This window comes from Adiantum capillus-veneris, chromosome 15, assembly GCF_014529385.1.
Source record: "Adiantum capillus-veneris isolate H3 chromosome 15, ASM1452938v2, whole genome shotgun sequence".
NCBI lineage: Eukaryota > Viridiplantae > Streptophyta > Polypodiopsida > Polypodiales > Pteridaceae > Adiantum > Adiantum capillus-veneris.
The window spans coordinates 123,059,379-123,079,728 of NC_140945.1; the positions used below are offsets into that span (position 1 = coordinate 123,059,379).

Below are 20,350 nucleotides of genomic sequence, written 5' to 3' on the forward strand. Positions count from 1 at the left end.
ATCTCAAGCAACGAAGAGGACAAGGAGGGTTAGCATGTATGGTTAAGAAAGGATTGGAAGATTTTGTATCAATTGTGAAAGATGACAAGTACAAACGTTATGTATGGCTGAAAATTATGACACCAAAAAGAGCACCCATTTTTATAGCCAGTTGCTACATTCCTCATCATGATTCTCCCTTTTATGCTTGCATGGATAGAGATCAACCATTTTTCTTATTTGGAAGAGGACATTGCTTATTTCAAAGGTGAAGGTGATGTTATTGTATTTGGGGATATGAATGCTCGCACAAAAACATTGCAACATGATACTCAACAATTTTATATGCCATACATTTCAAGGGAGTTGGAGGAAGTTCACTTGTATGATCGTACTTCAATGGATGAGAAAGAGCCGGATCACTATGGAAAGTTACTTTTACACATGTGTAATAGCACGGGTATGCTCATTGCCAATGGTGTATCTTTGTGGAGTGGAACCAATGGATTTACATGTAGGAGACATAATGGGGATAGTGTGATTGACTATATGCTACTCTCTGTGAAGCCATCATGTATCGCATAAAGAGTTTTATGTTTGGTCAATGGACCCCGGAATCCGACCATCGCACCTTATGTATTGACCTTTCATGTGGAGAAGCAACTAAGCATGATAATCTCAGCCAAAGGAAAGAGAAGTTATCACTATGTATGGATTTCAAATGGGCACCAATGTACATTGAAATGGTTGAGAAAAAATTATGGATGACAAAGCTTCAATGTGATGCACCATTGGAAACTAAATGGGAAGCTTTCAAGAAAGCTATTTGCTCTTGTACGGAAGAATGCTTTGCCATAAAGCATCTCCATGGTATCAACAAAGATAGATCACGCAAAAGGTGGTTTGATAAAGAATGTCAAGATGCTCGAAAGTCCTTGATAAAGCTTGATGCAACTATGGACAAAGACAACTATCAAAGTCATTTGCATACATACAAGGCATTGATTCAAAAGAAGAGAAGAAGATGGGAAGTAAAGCAACAAGAATTTCAAGTCCAAGAAAAGGCACATGCATGTGGAAGATTTTGGAGAAACTTGAGAGGCAAGCGGGTTGAGAAATTTGGTAACTTGAGTCTAGTGGATATGTACACACATTGTAAGCAATTATATGAGCAAGCAAATACTGAAAAAATGCCATTTTATGGTTCACTCCCATATATGCCGTCTTTTTTTACTATTGAGGATGTATGCGGTGGGCTTGAAAAGTTGGCCACTCGCAAAGCGGGAGATCTTCAAGGTATCAAGCCGGATCAGATAATCAAATGGACGGGAGATTTTACCCATGAGTGGATGTGTGATATGTTCAACCTTGCACTTCAACATGGTATGCCTTATGATTGGAGTACTAATTGGGTTAAGCCTTTGCATAAAGGAGGGGATGTAAAGAATGTAAGCAACTACCGGACTATAATGATTGGGTCTCTTATGGCAAAGTTGTTTGGGTGCATAATGGAGATGAAATTGAGTGATTGGGCTGAAGAGAATGACAAGCGTGCAAAGGGACAAGCGGGTTTTCGTCGATGCCATAGCACCATTGATCATCTTGTCACTCTTCGTGTTCTCATGGAGGAAAGTCGGTTGAAAGGCAAGCGATTGTATTGTTGTTTTGTGGACTTTAAGAAATCCTTTGATATGATTCCACGTAACAATTTGTGGAGAAGGATGGAAGAACTCCAAGTGCCAAGTGAGTTTATGCTTGCGGTTTCTCGAATCTATGAGAAGGTGATTTGTCAATTATGCATGGGAAGAGAAATTTCAAAAAAATTTGTAAGCACTATTGGGGTTAAACAAGGATGTCCATTGTCACCAACTCTCTTTGGTCTATGCATCGATCAATTGGAACAAATGGTATTTGACTTTATGCAAGAAGAAGGCATTGAAGAGGTCACTATTTGCAATGCGGTAATCATGCTTTTGTTGTATGCGGATGATGTAGTGCTTCTAGCACACACTTTAGAAGATGCACAAAAGCTTATGGTTGTCCTTGAGAACTTTTGCTTGCATAGTGGGCTGATTGTAAATGAATCCAAAACAAAGGTTATGCTTGTGAAAACCAAACATAAGGAGAAGCCATCCATTGTGTACAACAACGAGACACTTGAAGTTGTTGAGAGCTTTAAGTACCTTGGCCTTGAGGTTCCATCCAATCACAAGTGGCATGAATGTGCTATGCGTCGTTTGGAAGCAGAAAAGAGAGCATATTATGCATTTGAGAACATGTGTAATGCGGGAAACATCAAGTGTTGGGTTCTCAAGAAGTATCTTTTTGATGCATTGGTGACACCGGTTCTTCTTTATGGAGTTGAAGTGTGGGGCGGGAGCATCTCAAAGTCTACTTGGAAAGAGTTTGAGAATGTCCAAAAGCGTTTTCTTACAAACTTTCTCCAAGTTAAGACACAAACACCATATATGCTCCTACTTCTTGAGTCGGGATCTCTTCCAATTGAGGTTATGGGCATGGAAAGGGTTGTGGAGTACATGATAAAGATGCGTCAAAACCCCTCACATCGATTTCCTACAATTGCATGGGAAGCAAGCAAAAAAGTTCAAAAGACGCATTAAAGCAAGATCTTGAGCACGGGATGGATGCAAGACATAAAGAAGTGGTTTGGGAGATGGGATGCATTACACTTGCTACATGATGCTTCAATTGACTGTCAAGTGAATGAAGCTTTTCTACAACGCCAATGTATTACGGCTTGGGAGAAATCCGGTGGGTCACGCTTCATACATTACACCACCTATATTGCCCCCAACTACAAAACCATGCTCTTCGCTGAGAAAGGAAACCCGACTCACACTTACATGCTTGAGCCTATTCCCTTGTCAGCGATACGCACTATCGCAGCAATTCGGCTTAGCTCCCATTTCCTTCGATGCGAGATAGGGCGTTGGGGTAATGGAGAAGAGTCAAATCGATTGTGCACATTATGCTCACTGCAAGTTTGAGAGTCTGAGTACCACACACTACTAGAGTGCTCAGCTTTTTATCACATCCAAACTTGCTTCTCTCACATTTTCAGCCATAACTTAGACCTACACACTTTCCTCTCCCAGCCAAAGTGTGGGCTCTCCATTGCGACTCTCATCACTACAATTTTGGAGCATCGAGAGTCACTCATCAGCCATACACATACTACACCACATGTAACTTTGGTCCCATAGGTCATATTTGACCTCCGACGACGATAATAAAATCTATCTATCTATCTATCTATCTCTCTCTCTCTCTCTCTCTCTCTCTCTCTCTCTCTCTCTCTCTCTCTCTCTCTCTCTTCTCTCTCTCTCTCTCTCTCTCATCCTTCTCCTTTTCCCTCGGTTTGCGGGTTACTGCATGCCACTCTCGACTTGTGAGCGCAAGTCTTGTTTATCATCCCTACAACTCGAGGACGTGCGGTGTCCGTTCATCAACTTCTAAGGAGTTTGCTCGTTATTTGATGCGTCTGCCAAGCAGTGTTCGAGAAAAATCTGTCTTAGCTTTATATAGTGCCGTTTTCAATTTCCAAAATGCCGGTTGAGCGCAACGGGAAAAGGAGAAATTCTACCCCAAAATAGAGAAAAATAGTGTAAAAACCCAAAAAATTAACCTACTTTTAAAAATTTCGTCTTGGCAAATTCAAGGAAAGGAATTTTGTAGGTTTGGAAAAATTTTGTACCCTACATTGGGTGTAAAATCTCAATCCTTATTTTGAGTTTTGGGGCTCACCGCAATGCACTCTCTCTCTCCTCTCCTCCATGCTCCTACATGCAAATCCTCTTTCTCCCTACGTGGACACAATGCCAATGATTTGACGCTCACACCAATGCTCTCTCTCTCTCTCTCTTGCTCTCTCTCTCTACATGCTCCTACATGCAAATCCTCTTTCTCTCTACGTGGACACAAAGCCAATGATTTGACCTTCACACCAATGCTCTCTCTCTCTCTCTCTCTCTCTCTCTCTCTCTCTCTCTCTCTCTCTCTCTCTCTCTCTCTCTCTATTCATTGCAGAGTGCTCAAGACTCAAGAATATTCTAGCATGACATGGGAGACATCCAATATGACTATTCACAAAGGCGGACATTGACGATGCTCTTCAGTGATCGATGAAATACTTTCTCGGACAATACCCGATACCGGGCATCCTTGGACATTGATGTTGATGATGATGGTGATGATAATAATGACTTCAATTTTTTACTTTATTTTGTACCAGACATTGTATAAGATCTACCAACAGAGAACATGCAAAGATAGAACTGCAAAATAGAAAGGTCTTCAAAATTTGTGTGGATAGACCCAACGATTGCAAACAAATGCCCATGCAAAGCCATTGTCTTCATCACAACCTGTTGGGTTGAACAAATCAGGCGACCTCTCTCTCTCTCTCTCTCTCTCTCTCTCTCATCTAAACACTCCAATTCAATGACTCCTCCCCAAGGGAAAAGTATGGGTTTTATGGTCTGCTTGCTAGTTGGAACACGCAATTAGTACACGCAGCTCAAGGATGTATAGCCTTGAGGGTGTGCTTGTCAGCAAGCAGTAGAGCAATATATGACTGCCTTAACACAAAGTTAGAGCGAGAGATGCAAAAAAGTAGGGGAAGACGTAACAGGTATACATGGACTCCCTCTTGCATCCTACTGCACTCCCTCTTTCTCTCTCTATCATCATACCTTCACAAATATGCAGGCCTAAGAAACCCCAAGGCTTGAAACCACTGCAAAATGAGCTCGGCCTACCATATGGGCTTGGAAGGAATTCAAACTGTCGTTGAGGCACGTCGTTGCCTATTCTATACATGGATCGATGAGAGTCAATTTTGGCCATTAGGTAGAGAGGAAGAGAGGAGAAAGGGGGGCTCTCGAATTGAGGATAGACACCAACTACCCGGACTGGCAAGGGTGCCCCTTCTCTTGAGCTATGGCCAGCCACTTCCATTGTGGCAATGCGCAGAAGCAGCCACGTGAAGCTCACTCTAGTGATCAATCACATGAAGCTCACTTTTCCCTTATAACCCATGGGCATCGCAATAGATCACATGGTTGATATGGCGGTAGACATGGTCCATGTAAGAAATGGTATGAAAGATGAAGAGACCATGAGGGACGACATTACCATCTGTCCATCCCTCGAGAGAGGTCTACAGTAGTTGTAATATTGGAGAGTCAGTCGTGAGTTGCCCCTTGCTGTTGAAACATAAGTAATGCAACGGCAACGAGAGCAAAATGTGGTTGAGCTGGTCGGCCCTGGCGCAAGTTGTAAGCATCCTTGAAAAGAAAGTGGTGGAGGCCAACGCAAAATCGGATGTGCAACAGACTGCAGCTACTTCGGTCATGTCAGATATCTGGCCGGCCCACTATGAGGAGCAGAGAGAGAGAGAGAGAGAGAGAGAGAGACAGAGAGAGAGAGAGATACAAAAATTGATTGTTTGTTGCACATCACCTAGCAAATCGCCGGAAGCCTCATCATCGCTAGAGAGAGATAGAGAGAGACACACACAACCATAGAGAGAGAGAGTCACTTGGGGAGCATGGAATGACAGGAGCCTACAATTTAATTTATAAATAGCTAGATCATCTCTCTCTCTCTCTCTCTCTCTCTCTCTCTCTCTCTCTCTCTCTCTCTCTCTCTCTCTCTCTCTCTCTCTCTCTCTCTCTCATCCTTCTCCTTTTCCCTCGGTTTGCAGGTTACTGCACACCTCTCTCGACTTTGTGAGTCGTGACTCATAACTTGTGAGCGCAAGGCTTGTTTATCAGCCCCACAACTCCAGGACGTGCGGTGTCAGTTCGTCAACTTCCGAGGAGTTTGCTCGCTATTTGAGGCGTCTACCGAGCAGTGTTCGAGAAAAATCTGTCGGAGCTTTATATAGTGCCGTTTTCAATTTGCAAAATGCCGGTTGAGCGCAACGGGAAAAGGAGAAATTCTACCCCAAAATAGAGAAAAATAGTGTAATAACCCAAAAAATTAACCTACTTTTAAAAATTTCCTCTTGGCAAATTCAAGGAAAGGAATTTTGTAGGTTTGGAAAATTTATTTTTCCGGTTGCCCATGAAAGTAGGAGGCTTGGAGGCTGCGCTGCTGTTCGAGGTTGGTAGCCACGCTGGAAGTGTGATCGGCCATGGAAGATGGCAGCCACATCACTAGAAGAGGACCATCCATGGATGGCGCCTTGACTCCCCAGCTACGCCCACTCTTCAAAGCAATTTGAAATTGAAAGGTGAGTCTGCTTGTAGCTCGAGCCTCGAGGTGAAGCCAGTACCTTGGAGGCAGCGTTCGGGAGAAATCATTTCTCCAAACATACAAAATTCCCTTTCTTGAATTTTCCAAGAGGAAATTTAGAAAATTGGGTTTATTTTTTGGGTTTTTACACTAATTTCCTCTATTTTGGGGTGGAATTTCTCCTTTTTCCACTTGCCTTCAACCGGAATTCTTGAAATTGAAAATGAAATTGAAAAGTCGACACATTTTTCCCGAACACTGCTTCGAGGCTTGGAGCCCAGGTACGCTGCCAGCTCTCATTGTCGCGCTGTGCAGCCAGGAGGCACAGGGCACACTCAGACAATATACTCTCTCTCTCTCTCTCTCTCTCTCTCTCTCTCTCTCTCTCTCTCTCTCTCTCAAAAAACGCAGCCGTTTTTTCACCTAGTAGACAGCAGTCCACTCTTTTGATCATAACTTCTTCATCCGAACTCCGATTTGGGTGATCTATAGCCTCAATCGACGAGCACAAAGTCCTCTACGCATTGATGTAAAGACAGAAATTTTCAAAGTTATGGAAGGCGTTTCTGTAGCAGCATTTCCGAAGTGAATAGGTTCAACAAAATTGATTCTCATCTCCTATTTTACATACAATGTCTTCCGGCACTCGCAAGGGTTCTTCTTCTTCAACAAGGTCCACAACCATTGTGGAAAATGATCCAAAATCTCCTAAGTGTGGAGATAGCAACACAACCACCCAACCAACGACATCGAAAACCATGATCATGGCGTACTTGGTATCATTGCAAGAGACCGTAAACAAACAAGGCGAAGACTTACGAGCACTTGCAATAGAGAATGGCACACTAAGGGTACTTGTGGTTGAGAATGAGAATCTCAAGAGGACACTTGAGATGCAAACAACACGTTTGGTGCAACTTGAAGAGGAAGTCAAGGAATGTAAACGCTCTCTTGTGGGCTTGAATGCTTTGAAGGAGCGGATGAGCAAAGTAGAGCATGACCATGTATTGAAAGAGGAGAAATTTGACACTATGAGCCGGGATGTATGCGACATGAAAAATGTATGCACAAACAAGTCTTGGGCTGATGTATGTGGTAGCAATGTGGTTTCTAATTCCTCACTCATGCAAGCTATGGTTCAAACAAAGAATGTTGAGAATGTGGATGTGGAGGAGTTGAAGGAACGGGAGCGACGTTCCAGGAACATTGTTATTCGTGGAATTCCCGAAGAGAAGTTAGAGACACCTCCTTCTCTTGCCATTGTTATTGAAGATTTCTTCAAAACCCACTTTGGCATGTCCGGAGTTATGGTCTATGGAGCACATAGAGTGGGGAAGCAAGGAGCTCCTCGCTCGGGAGAACGGCCAATTGTATGCACCATGCCGGATGAGACCAAGCGAAAGATTATCCTTGATAATAGTTGGATCTATTTGAGGGATACAAAATGTTTTGTATGTGAAGATCGCACTATTAAGCAACAAAATATGCGTCGCAAGGCATATGAGGAAAAGAATAATAAAAACAAGGAGATCTCTAATGAAGAAAATGTGCCCAAGGAGGAGGAAAGTCTCTCAAGCAAATCGGGATGCGTGACCTATGAGACTGAGTTACAATTGAAAATATGCTTTTGGAATTGTAATGGATACCCATGGAATGCGGGGGTTGGCATTGATGAACTAACAAGCAAAGCCGATGTTGTACTTCTTGTTGAAACTTGGGAGCATGATACACAAAGGATTAACGGCTTGGAGGATTACAATGTACATTCATTGATGTGGTCAAAGAATCTCAAGCAACGAAGAGGACAAGGAGGGTTAGCATGTATGGTTAAGAAAGGATTGGAAGATTTTGTATCAATTGTGAAAGATGACAAGTACAAACGTTATGTATGGCTGAAAATTATGACACCAAAAAGAGCACCCATTTTTATAGCCAGTTGCTACATTCCTCATCATGATTCTCCCTTTTATGCTTGCATGGATAGAGATCAACCATTTTTCTTATTTGGAAGAGGACATTGCTTATTTCAAAGGTGAAGGTGATGTTATTGTATTTGGGGATATGAATGCTCGCACAAAAACATTGCAACATGATACTCAACAATTTTATATGCCATACATTTCAAGGGAGTTGGAGGAAGTTCACTTGTATGATCGTACTTCAATGGATGAGAAAGAGCCGGATCACTATGGAAAGTTACTTTTACACATGTGTAATAGCACGGGTATGCTCATTGCCAATGGTGTATCTTTGTGGAGTGGAACCAATGGATTTACATGTAGGAGACATAATGGGGATAGTGTGATTGACTATATGCTACTCTCTGAAGCCATCATGTATCGCATAAAGAGTTTTATGTTTGGTCAATGGACCCCGGAATCCGACCATCGCACCTTATGTATTGACCTTTCATGTGGAGAAGCAACTAAGCATGATAATCTCAGCCAAAGGAAAGAGAAGTTATCACTATGTATGGATTTCAAATGGGCACCAATGTACATTGAAATGGTTGAGCAAAAATTATGGATGACAAAGCTTCAATGTGATGCACCATTGGAAACTAAATGGGAAGCTTTCAAGAAAGCTATTTGTTCTTGTGCGTAAGAATGCTTTGCCATAAAGCATCTCCATGGTATCAACAAAGATAGATCACGCAAAAGGTGGTTTGATAAAGAATGTCAAGATGCTCGAAAGTCCTTGATAAAGCTTGATGCAACTATGGACAAAGACAACTATCAAAGTCATTTGCATACATACAAGGCATTGATTCAAAAGAAGAGAAGAAGATGGGAAGTAAAGCAACAAGAATTTGAGGTCCAAGAAAAGGCACATGCATGTGGAAGATTTTGGAGAAACTTGAGAGGCAAGCGGGTTCAGAATTTTGGTAACTTGAGTCTAGTGGATATGTACACACATTGTAAGCAATTATATGAGCAAGCAAATACTGAAAAAATGCCATTTTATGGTTCACTCCCATGTATGCCGTCTTTTTTGACTATTGAGGATATATGCGGTGGGTTTGAAAAGTTGGCCACTCGCAAAGCGGAAGATCTTCAAGGTATCAAGCCGGAGATGATCAAATGGACGGGAGATTTTACCCATGAGTCGATGTGTGATATGTTCAACCTTGCACTTCAACATGGTATGCCTTATGATCGGAGTACTAATTGGGTTAAGCCTTTGTATAAAGGAGGGGATGTAAAGAATGTAAGCAACTACCGGACTATAATGATTGGGTCTCTTATGGCAAAGTTGTTTGGGTGCATAATGGAGATGAAATTGAGTGATTGGGCTGAAGAGAATGACAAGCGTGCAAAGGGACAAGCGGGTTTTCGTCGATGCCATAGCACCATTGATCATCTTGTCACTCTTCGTGTTCTCATGGAGGAAAGTCGGTTGAAAGGCAAGCGATTGTATTGTTGTTTTGTGGACTTTAAGAAAGCCTTTGATATGATTCCACGTAACAATTTGTGGAGAAGGATGGAAGAACTCCAAGTGCCAAGTGAGTTTATGCTTGCGGTTTCTCGAATCTATGAGAAGGTGATTTGTCAATTGCGCATAGGAAGAGAAATTTCAGAAATTTTTGTAAGCACTATTGGGGTTAAACAAGGATGTCCATTGTCACCAACTCTCTTTGGTCTATGCATCGATCAATTGGAACAAATGGTACTTGACTTCATGCAAGAAGAAGGCATTGAAGAGGTGACTATTTTCAATGCGGTAATCATGCTTTTGTTGTATGCGGATGATGTAGTGCTTCTAGCACACACTTTAGAAGATGCACAAAAGCTTATGGTTGTCCTTGAGAATTTTTGCTTGCATAGTGGGCTGATTGTAAATGAATCCAAAACAAAGGTTATGCTTGTGAAAACCAACCATAAGGAGAAGCCATGCATTGTGTACAACAATGAGACATTTGAAGTTGTTGAGAGCTTTAAGTACCTTGGCCTTGAGGTTCCATCCAATCACAAGTGGCATGAATGTGCTATGCGTCGTTTGGAAGCGGGAAAGAGAGCATATTATGCATTTGAGAACATGTGTAATGCGGGAAACATCAAGTGTTGGGTTCTCAAGAAGTATCTTTTTGATGCATTGGTGACACCGGTTCTTCTTTATGGAGTTGAAGTGTGGGGCGGGAGCATCTCAAAGTCTACTTGGAAAGAGTTTGAGAATGTCCAAAAGCGTTTTCTTACAAACTTTCTCCAAGTTAAGACACAAACACCATATATGCTCCTACTTCTTGAGTCGGGATCTCTTCCAATTGAGGTTATGGGCATGGAAAGGGTTGTGGAGTACATGATAAAGATGCGTCAAAACCCCTCACATCGACTTCCTACAATTGCATGGGAAGCAAGAAAAAAATTTCAAAAGACGCATAAAAGCAAGATCTTGAGCACGGGATGGATGCAAGACATAAAGAAGTGGTTTGGGAGATGGGATGCATTACACTTGCTACATGATCTTCAATTGACTCTCAAGTGAATGAAGCTTTTCTACAACGCCAATGTATTACGGCTTGGGAGAAATCCGGTCAGCCACGCTTCATACATTACACCACCTATATTGCCCCCAACTACAAAACCATGTTCTTCGCTGAGAGAGGAAACCGTACTCACACTTACATGCTTGAGCCTATTCCCTTGTCTGCGATACGCACTATCGCAGCAATTCGGCTTACCGCCAATCCATGCGAGGCTTCTTCGCCCTTGCCCCTGTGCTAATCCCATTCCATAAAAAGCTTCCTCTTGGACTCTGCATCGAGTTGTTGGGCATTGGCCATGCAAGCAGGTTAGGGTCAGTGCAGGCCTTCATGACTACAGCATCTATGCACATGTTTACAATTCCAAGCTCCTCAGCTTCAATCAATACACATTCACAACTATATTATAAAGCTCTAGTACATTCCTTCCAATTCTGAAGCATGACCTTGTTATCCACTGCATTTGTAGCAGTTAGCTCCAACAGAACTTCGCAGCAAGTTGAAAGGCATCAGGACCACCCGGAATGTCTGAAAGGTGCACATGAATCTCATTATCTACTCGATTGAAATTAATCCGAGCCATGCAGAACTTGATCAGGGGTTGGGTGGTCTTTTGGGGCAGCAGCCGCTGCATGTGATGATTAGGCTAGTCGTTAGTAGAGAGCAGCTGTTGACGTTGCTACAATACTCACGCAGGAACCAGAGCTAGCAATTAGGGGCCTCGACCTTCCTAGTCCTCCATCTCTTCCTGCTCTTCAGATCTGGACACAAATTTGGTAAGGCTCTCTCTCTCTCTCTCTCTCTCTCTCTCTCTCTCCATCCAATGTGGAGACTTCGAAACGCGTTGTAATTGTTTTTTGTACTAGTGCAACCCACAGGATGATCCTTCTTCCCATAGAGAAGCATCGGCCTTATCGACACTCATGCACATCCAGTGCCCTACTAATTTGCATGATGTCCTCACTCAGATACTACACTCCAAGGCGCACCACCATTTCAAGGCAGTGTCTCAAAGTCTTCAGGCTTGCTATTGCTCTGCATTCACACTCGTCTCCATATGTGCTAGCTCCGAGAAGCCATGCTAGGAGAGGGAGGAGGGTACTCTCTGAGTGTGCATATTGCAAAGGGAGGAGGGTACTCACCGACCAAAGCTGGAGCTCGTAGCTTTGCAGCTCCACTGGCGTCTCTCTCTCTCTCTCTCTCTCTCTCTCTCTCTCTCTCTCCCCTCTGAGTCGCGAGGAAGCTAAAGTAAAAGTAGCGAGGAGGGTGAAGCGAGGGAAGCCTTGCAGTAATTGGGCAGCGAGTCGTTAGTGAGACCCAAGTTCCAAAATGGCAAGTGGTTAGTGAGACCCAAGTTCCAAAATGGCTCTCTCCCCTCTGAGTCGCGAGGAAGCTAAAGTAAAAGTAGCGAGGAGGGTGAAGCGAAGGAAGCCTTGCAGTAATTGGGCGGCGAGTTGTTAGTGAGACCCAAGTTCCAAAATGGCAAGTGGTTAGTGAGACCCAAGTTCCAAAATGGCTTGTAGGCTGTGGCATCTCTCTCTCTCTCTCTCTCTCTCTCTCTCTCTCTCTCTCTCATCACACACACACACACACACACACAAAGCCACAATCTTCTTCTTCTTCCTACCGGATGCAAGAGCTCTCGACACGTGTAGGGGGGAAGGGGGGGGGGGGGGGGGGGGGGGGGGGGGGGGGGGCGGAATCCCTCCCCCCATTATTAATAGTATAGATATAGATAGATGCCTTGAGTCAAAATCCTAGTGGCATCCAACCGAAATTCCCGAGAACTTTTCCGGATCAAGCTACTCTCCTTAGTGGTTTTGAGAAGTTCACTTGACTCACATTGACATGACAGTTGACCATTTTGTCTTGGACAGAAAACAATTGGATAGTTTGTGAAAGAGAGCATCTAATAACAATTTAGATGGTTGCAAATCACGCCATCATGTTTCTGATCCTTGACATAACACTTCTCAACTGGGATTGGTGAGGAAAAATCGGAAATTGGTGAAACACTTCATCCACTTGGCTGTAGAGTCCAATTTAAGCTCCTCCTTATCACACTTCAAAACCTCCTCTGCAAACTTTCCTCCACTTGGCTGTAGAGTCCAATTTAACCTCCTCCTTATCACACTTCAAACGCTCCTCTGCAAAATTCAGGTGGTCTGCTCCAAGAGCAAGAAACAGCGGCGTTTCATGGCCATCGCTCTTCTGTATAAGATCCGCATTGAGAGACACCGCATGCGCTTTCAAGAAACTTGCGTTGCCCTTTATGGCAGCCCAATGGAGGGGAGACCTTCCGGACCCATCACGGATAGCACTGACAGGCTTGGTCTTTTCTAAAGCTGTAGCCAACCATTCAGTGTCGTCTTCTGTACCATGTGCTGCCGCAAAATGTAGCAAGGTTGCCCCCGAGGTCTTGTGCTTGGGATTCAGAAAAGACTTGTTCTTACTGAGAGCACGAAGAGCTGCTCTTATGACATCACCATGGTCGCACTCATGAGCCAAACCTATAGCAAGTTCGCCTTTACCATTTGCCATCTTCCAACTCTCAGGAAATTTACTGATTAAGGCTTCCACGACACTCTCTCTCTCAGGCGTTGGGGAAATGGCAGCCAAGTGCAGAGGAGTATCTGATCCCTCGTTGAGCATAGCCCGACGGCAGCGACTCTTCCATCCCATGCTGCATAGTGCAAGGCTGTCAGACCATTTTTGCATGCAACATTGACGTTATCTGGGAGCAGCTTTTCCATGGATTCTACGTCGCCACTGCGAGCGGCAAAGTGAAATGGAAGAGCGCCGAACTCATCGGCACTTTCCTTGAGAGCTCGATGCTCCTTTGTTTGGAGCAGTAAATTCACTGCTTTAAGCTTGCCTGAGCCTGTAAGCAAAGCATTATCATCAATAACAGACTCAAGTTAGAGTACTATATCCAATCATAAACAATGTAGGAACCATGCTTGCCTGCAGCATAATGTAAAGGAGTTCTGAGCTCTGCATTTGTTGCAAAGACACAAGCTTGAGGATTGGGTGCAGCGGAGAGCATTCGTTTGATGATCTTGTGTTTTCCCACCCCAGCGGCAACATGGAGAGGCGTATCCCCATGCCAGTCTTCAACTGTGAGGTCAAGAATGGCACCTTGTTGAAGGAGCTTCTCTACCACAGCTTCATGGCCACAGAGGGCAGCCAAATGCAAAGGGGTGTCTCGGTCGGGATCGGAGCGTGCACGGACATCTGCATGCCCCACGTTAATCAGAAAATCGACTATCTCCGTAAGACCTAGCTGTGCTGCCACATGCAATGCAGTTCTCCCATTCACCCTCCTGTCCACAATGTGTGATGCTTGGCCCTCTTTCAACAGAGCCTCTATGTCTGGCTTGTTCTTGTCGCGCACCAAAGCGTGTAGTCAGTCTACCCATGACAGCTCATGCTGTGTTGCCTGCATTCTGAGCTTGCACTGATGAAAGAAGCCTCAAAATGAAGTGGGGACTATCCTATATCGGAGATGATGGCAGAATGTGAGATCCAGAGAGGAAAAAATGAGTATCCGTGGTGCTCATTGAGTACAACTGTATAAGTACTGGGCATTCAACAAGGGATAGGTGTGTGTGCCAATAAAAAGAGGAAAATGGAACAACCTTTCTATCACCCAAGTGTGGTAGATTGGTTATGCCATTTCCCTCTTGTATATGAGGTCTTGAGTTCAACTCCTCGTCCGCTAGATCTTTAAGGTCTCTTGGGATAGTTTCCTACGACTTAAAGATCTCTTGGGATAGTTTCCTACGACGTTAAAATTCTATTCTTCTTCTTCTTCTTCTTCTCTCTCCCTCCCTCCCTCCCCCCCCCCCCCCCCGGGACCCCCCCTCGAATAACAGGTCTTGAGTTGCAACATCCTTGAGGTCTCACTTTTATGCAAGATTCTATCTGGTTTAGGTTTTGTGCCGGTAAGCAAAGGCTCAACCATGTAGCAAATCTTCTATATCAGGGCTTGTAGAAGGCAAGGACAACCTCAGCAGGCAAGAACTTTCCCTTAAAAGGCCGAACAATGGATCAGTCACGCCAGTAGTAATTGCCGCAGGCAGTTACTACAGTAACTTTTGGGAGCTATAAATAGGACCCGTTACATTATCACATGTATGTTCACATTAAATTCACATTATCACATATATGTTCACATTAAATTCACATTATCACATGAGTATTCACATTAAATTCGCAGTGCCACATACATATTCACATTATCACACACATATTCAATTGGGCAAACAATTGCATTTGATGGCATTGTAGTGCATTTCATAGCATGGCATTCAAATCCAAGATCACATACCCAAATTCACTCACAAACTCTGAAATTGAATGCAAGGTCACATGCCCAACTTCACTCACAAAATCTGCAACAACGAGCTACCGCATCGCTCGTTGCCCAAATCATGAGCAAAATCTGATACAACAATGAGCCTCTTCATTTCTATCATCCGGGGACAGCCTGGGCAAGCTTCACCCAGATTTCAATATTCGCATTTCATGAGCAGCAAAAGACAAAAAAACAAGCTCTATTCTACTTCAATAGAATAGAGAGAGAGCCCATTAACATTTACGGAAAAAGTGCACGTCTACTTTGCATAAATGGGGTAAAGGAGAAGAAGAGAATCTACCACTTTGATTGAGGGTGAAGCAAGGCTTAGCAGGCTCTTCAGATAGACGTTTCCTTTCCATTTTCCTTCCTCAATTTCTGTTTTTGGCGTGTCTGAACCACAGCAAAAAAAATGAATGTAACAATTTACAAGATTCGTTTGCAAATACCTCTCTCTCTCTCTCTCTCTCTCTCTCTCTCTCTCTCTCTCTCTCTCTCTCTCTCTCTCTCTATCAGTGGTAGTGCCAAGACTATCACCCAAGTGTGTAGATTGGTTATGCCATTTCCCTCTTGAATAACAAGTCTTGAGTTCTACTCTCCTCGTCGGATAGATCTTTAAGGTCTCTTGGGATAGTTTCCTACCACACACACACACAGGGGGAGAGAGAGAGATAGAGAGAGAACGAAAGAGAGAGATAGAGAGACAGAAATGGACACCATGCTCACCTGTTGGAGCAATGTCGTCAGGATGGGTGTCAACCAAATTGGCTCCAACATACACGTTGCGATCGCCAGCAAACAATTGAACCATTTTGTCATATAGATCACTAGGAAAATCATCGATCAGCAAGCCTTTATCGCGTCTCTCTGCTAGAGACATTTGCCAGAAACTATTCCATCCCGAAGGAATGTGATTCTCATAGTCTCGAATCCTATTGAACATCCCACTAATTTTCTCTCACTTGTTCTTGCATTGACTTTTACTACGATGGAGACCACTAGCTCGACAGATGTCTGCGATCGCTTGCCATCGATCCTTTAGCCTAATTGAAAGCCCACCTTCCATGATTCGGACCTCTAGCTCCTTTTTGGCTTCCATCAAGATGATCACCTCGTGTGGACGCCAATTCACACGTCCCCCAATGGACGGTGCTTTAGTGGGAACTAGCTGACACACATTACGAGAAGATGGCAACATAGCGGTTGTGGCTGGAGTGGTGTTGGATCCCCCCTCGATAGTGGCGGTGTTGCTATCACTTGAGACTGGAATCGGAGCCAACCTTGTCCCGCCACCCACCGGACAATTTGGAGCAATTGGCAATCGCAACTGTGGTGGGTGTGGTTGGAAAGCAGGGTTGGTTGGCAATGCCGAAGTTCCATGGAGTGTAGGACGAGCCGCAGCTAAGCATTGGAGTGGACCTGGTCGACTAGTAAAGACTGATGCTAACCCTCGAGCCCCGAATTGTATTGGCCTTCCATGGGGGCGAACAAGGCGAGGAGCATGCACTGCAACGGCCTGTAGTTGCGATACTGCAGGTGGCGGTGGGGTTTCACAGTCCTCCTCCATGAAGTGCATCTCGTTTTCCATTTGTGTGGAGGGCACACTTTCTTGAGAGTCATCTAGCCACAAGGAGTTGAGGTCCATGGAGATAGGTGTTCACCTGCAAATAGTGAAACACACAGCACATTAGGTACAGAGAGTGGTCAGTCCGCCACAGGAATGAATGCAATATCCAAAGTAAATAATTGAAATACTCTATATGATATGCATTTAATTATTATGAGCTAGCTCGCTACAGGTCCTGCAGAATGCGCATGGTGAATAGCGCTCAGTCCCAGCACGAAAAAGGTAGTGTGCAGCTGAAAGGAAATGCGCATAATCGAGCAGCACTGTCAGTTGCACGGTAATTGCAGGCAGAGTGCTTCTGTGTGTGTGTGTGTGTGTGTGTGTGTGTGTGTGTGTGTGTGTGTGTGTGTGTGTGTGTGTGTGTGTGTGTGTGTGTGTGTGTGTGTGAGAGAGAGAGAGAGAGAGAGATAGAGAGAGAGAAATAGAGAGCCGTTTATAACTAAAAACGCCTTCCAAGCCATTCAAGTGCTAGCTGTCGAGAAAGCAGTAGACAGCGGACTTTGCAGGCAAAATGCTTCTGTGGAGTTCATGAGAGAGATAGAGAGAGAGAAAAACTTGGCTAGCGTGAGTACTGAGGAAAGCTACTGCTGGTTCGTCGTTGTACTTCTAGCTTGTGATGGATTTCGTAATTTTATATAAGGGGCTTGAGAAGGTAGCCTCTACATGGTACTGTGAGGTGATGAAGAAGCAGTTGGCGCCTACCTTCCAAGCCAGCCGTTGCAGGTCACGCTGTGAAGGTCACCGGCCTACAGTTAGTGCGTTACCTTCTCCCCCCAATCAAGATGCACGGTGGCCATTGTGGGGGGTGGTTCAACCCTGGGGTTCAACCACCCACCAGACTAGCAGCTGCTTCACCCTTTTCGACAGTTTAGCCGGTTGTATGGGAAAACCAGTTCGTTGCGAAGGCCCGCTCAGCGGCGATTTTGAAGACCCTATGGGAAGGCGCTCTTAATCCCCAAGTGATCACTATGTGATCACAATTAAAGTGAACTCCATGTAAACTTGATGTGAACATCAAGTCACCACCAAGTAATCTCTGTGTGAATCCCAATCCGATGTGATCGCCTTGAACCCACCTATTTCAAAGTGATCATGGTGTGACCTCGAGCATCCCAAAGTGATCTCCCAATGAACACCATGTGATTCTCGCTCTGTCATTTTTGTTATATGATCAAACGTTCTCACCTCCATTTCAAGTAGCACACGATAGCTTAATGGAAGAGCCTTGGTCTCTGGTGTGGTAGGTGGTGGGTTCAAGTCGTAGGGGCTCAACATATCGGAATCTTTTTATTCCTAAGAATAAATGGACGGTCGAGATCGTTCAAAGTCGTGGACCGTTGATCCCACCTGAAAAGGGGGGTGTCAAATAGTCTCAAGGGTTTCCTTTCCATTTTCCTTCCTCAATTTTGTCTTTTGGCGTGTCTGAACCACAGCAAACAAGAAAGGAAAATAAGAATTTTACAAGATTCATTTGCAAACTCTCTCTCTCTCTCTCTCTCTCTCTCTCTCTCTCTCTCTCTCTCTCTCTCTCTCTCTCTCTCTCTCTCTCTCCCCCTCCGGACCCCCCCTCGAATAGCACGTCTTGAGTTGCAACATCTTTGAGGTCTCACTTTTATGCAAGATTCTATCTGGTTTGGGTTTTGTGCCGGTAAAGCAAAAGCTCAACCATGTAGCAAATCTTCTATATCAGGGCCTGTAGAAGGTAAGGACAATCTCAGCAGGCAAGAACTTTCCCTTAGAAGGCCGAACAGTGGATCAATCACGCCAGCAGTAATTACCGCAGGCAGTTACTACAGTAACTTCTAGGAGCTATAAATAGGACCCGTTACATTATCACATGTATGTTCACATTAAATTCACATTATCACATATATGTTCACATTAAATTCACATTATCACATGAGTATTCACATTAAATTCACAGTGCCACATACGTATTCGCATGATCACATACATATTCAATTGGGCAAACAGTTGCATTTGATGGCATTGTAGTGCATTTCATAGCATGGCATTCAAATCCAAGATCACATACCCAAATTCACTCACAAACTCTGAAATTGAATGCAAGGTCACATGCCCAACTTCACTCACAAAATCTGCAACAACAAGCTGCCGCATCGCTCGTTGTCCAAATCATGAGCAAAATCTGATACAACAATGAGCCTCTTCATTTCTATCATCCAGGGACAGCCTCGGCAAGCTTCACCCAGATTTCAATATTCGCATTTCATGAGCAGCAAAAGACAGAAAAAACAAGCTCTATTCTACTTCAATAGAATAGAGAGAGAGCCCATTAACATATACAGAAAAAGTGGACGTCTGCTTTGCGTAAAGGGGGTGAAGGAGAAGAAGAGAATCTACCACTTTGATTGAGGGTGAAGCAGGGCTTAGCAGGCTCTTCAGATAGAGACATTTCCTTTCCACTTTCCTTCCTCAATTTCTTTTTTTGGCGTGTCTGAAGCACAGTAGAAAAAATTGAAAATAACAATTTACCAGATTCGTTTGCAAATTTCCTCTCTCTCTCTCTCTCTCTCTCTCTCTCTCTCTATATATATATATATATATATATATATATATATATATATATATCAGTGGCAGTGCCAAGACTATCACCCAGGTGTGTATATTGGTTATGCCATTTCCCTCTTGAATAACAAGTCTTGAGTTCTACTCTCCTCGTCGGATAGATCTTTAAGGTCTCTTGGGATAGTTTCCTACCACGTTAAAATTTTTCTTCTTCTTCTTCTTATTGTCCTCTCTCTCCTTCCTTGAATAACAGGTCTTGAGTTGCAACATCTTTGAGGTCTCACTTTTATGCAAGATTCTATGTAGCCTTGGGTTTTGCAATATCAGGGCCAACCAGACAGACAGATCCAAATAGAGTACACCATCCCCGTTCCTCTTGCTAAATGGTGTCAAGAAAGAGCCAAAAAAAATGATGGGTGTGATTAGAATTTCATCAAGGGCAGTGCAGGTATGTAGGAGTCTGCCAAGCTTAGCTTCAGAAGCCTTCAAGCAGTTCTATCCTAAAGAAGGTGTGGAGAATGAGGTGAAGAAAAGGCTAAAAAAACTCTGGAAAGTCTCATGGAGTTGCAAACAATGGAACTACAAATTCAAAATGCCTTTGGGCCTTCCCAATGGAGACTAAACACTCCACACTAATGTGGCTTATCATGCATCAAGCAGTTTGGAGAGAAGGTGTTAGTAGTGGATTTTTCTCAAGGTGCACCAGGGCAATAGAGAACAATGCTCACATCTGGTTCAAATGTAGAACAAATGAAGGGATCTTGAGGTCCCTATAGGCTATCACCAGTCAAGTTAATCTTCAAGCTCAGGACATACAGGACCTTCTATTGGGAAATTGTAATTAAAAGACTTGACATCCCTTTCTAGAATATATGGAGGGGACACATATTACAATTTATCTGGAATCAGAGGAATGCCTCTGTCTTTGAGCATACATCTTTCTACCCCCTTTGGATTCTCCGGTATGAGCTCAAACAATCAACTCTGAAATTGTGTAAAAAAGTTCAAGATGTTCACCCTGAGGGTTATACTGTGTCTAGCATATTAAAGGCCACTAGATGGCAGCAATGGAAAGAAATTGTTCCCCTGTACTATCATTTTGCTAGATTCAAAATGCTTT

At 43.8% G+C, this 20,350-nt stretch overlaps 3 pseudogenes across 1 annotated transcript; all 3 read right to left on the reverse strand.

Moving 5' to 3' along the window:
• Positions 1-6,048: 6,048 nt before the first annotated feature.
• Positions 6,049-11,623, reverse strand: LOC147441421 (phototropic-responsive NPH3 family protein NPY1-like; annotated as a pseudogene).
• Positions 11,624-12,473: 850 nt separating this feature from the next.
• LOC147441422 (uncharacterized) lies at positions 12,474-14,304 on the reverse strand (annotated as a pseudogene). Its single transcript, XR_015184367.1, has 2 exons — positions 13,682-14,304; positions 12,474-13,598 (listed from the first exon to the last, which is right to left on the reverse strand). The product of XR_015184367.1 is annotated as an uncharacterized LOC147441422 (transcript).
• A 1,768-nt stretch (positions 14,305-16,072) lies between these two features.
• Positions 16,073-16,719, reverse strand: LOC147441423 (uncharacterized; annotated as a pseudogene).
• Between the last annotated feature and the right edge of the window lie 3,631 nt (positions 16,720-20,350).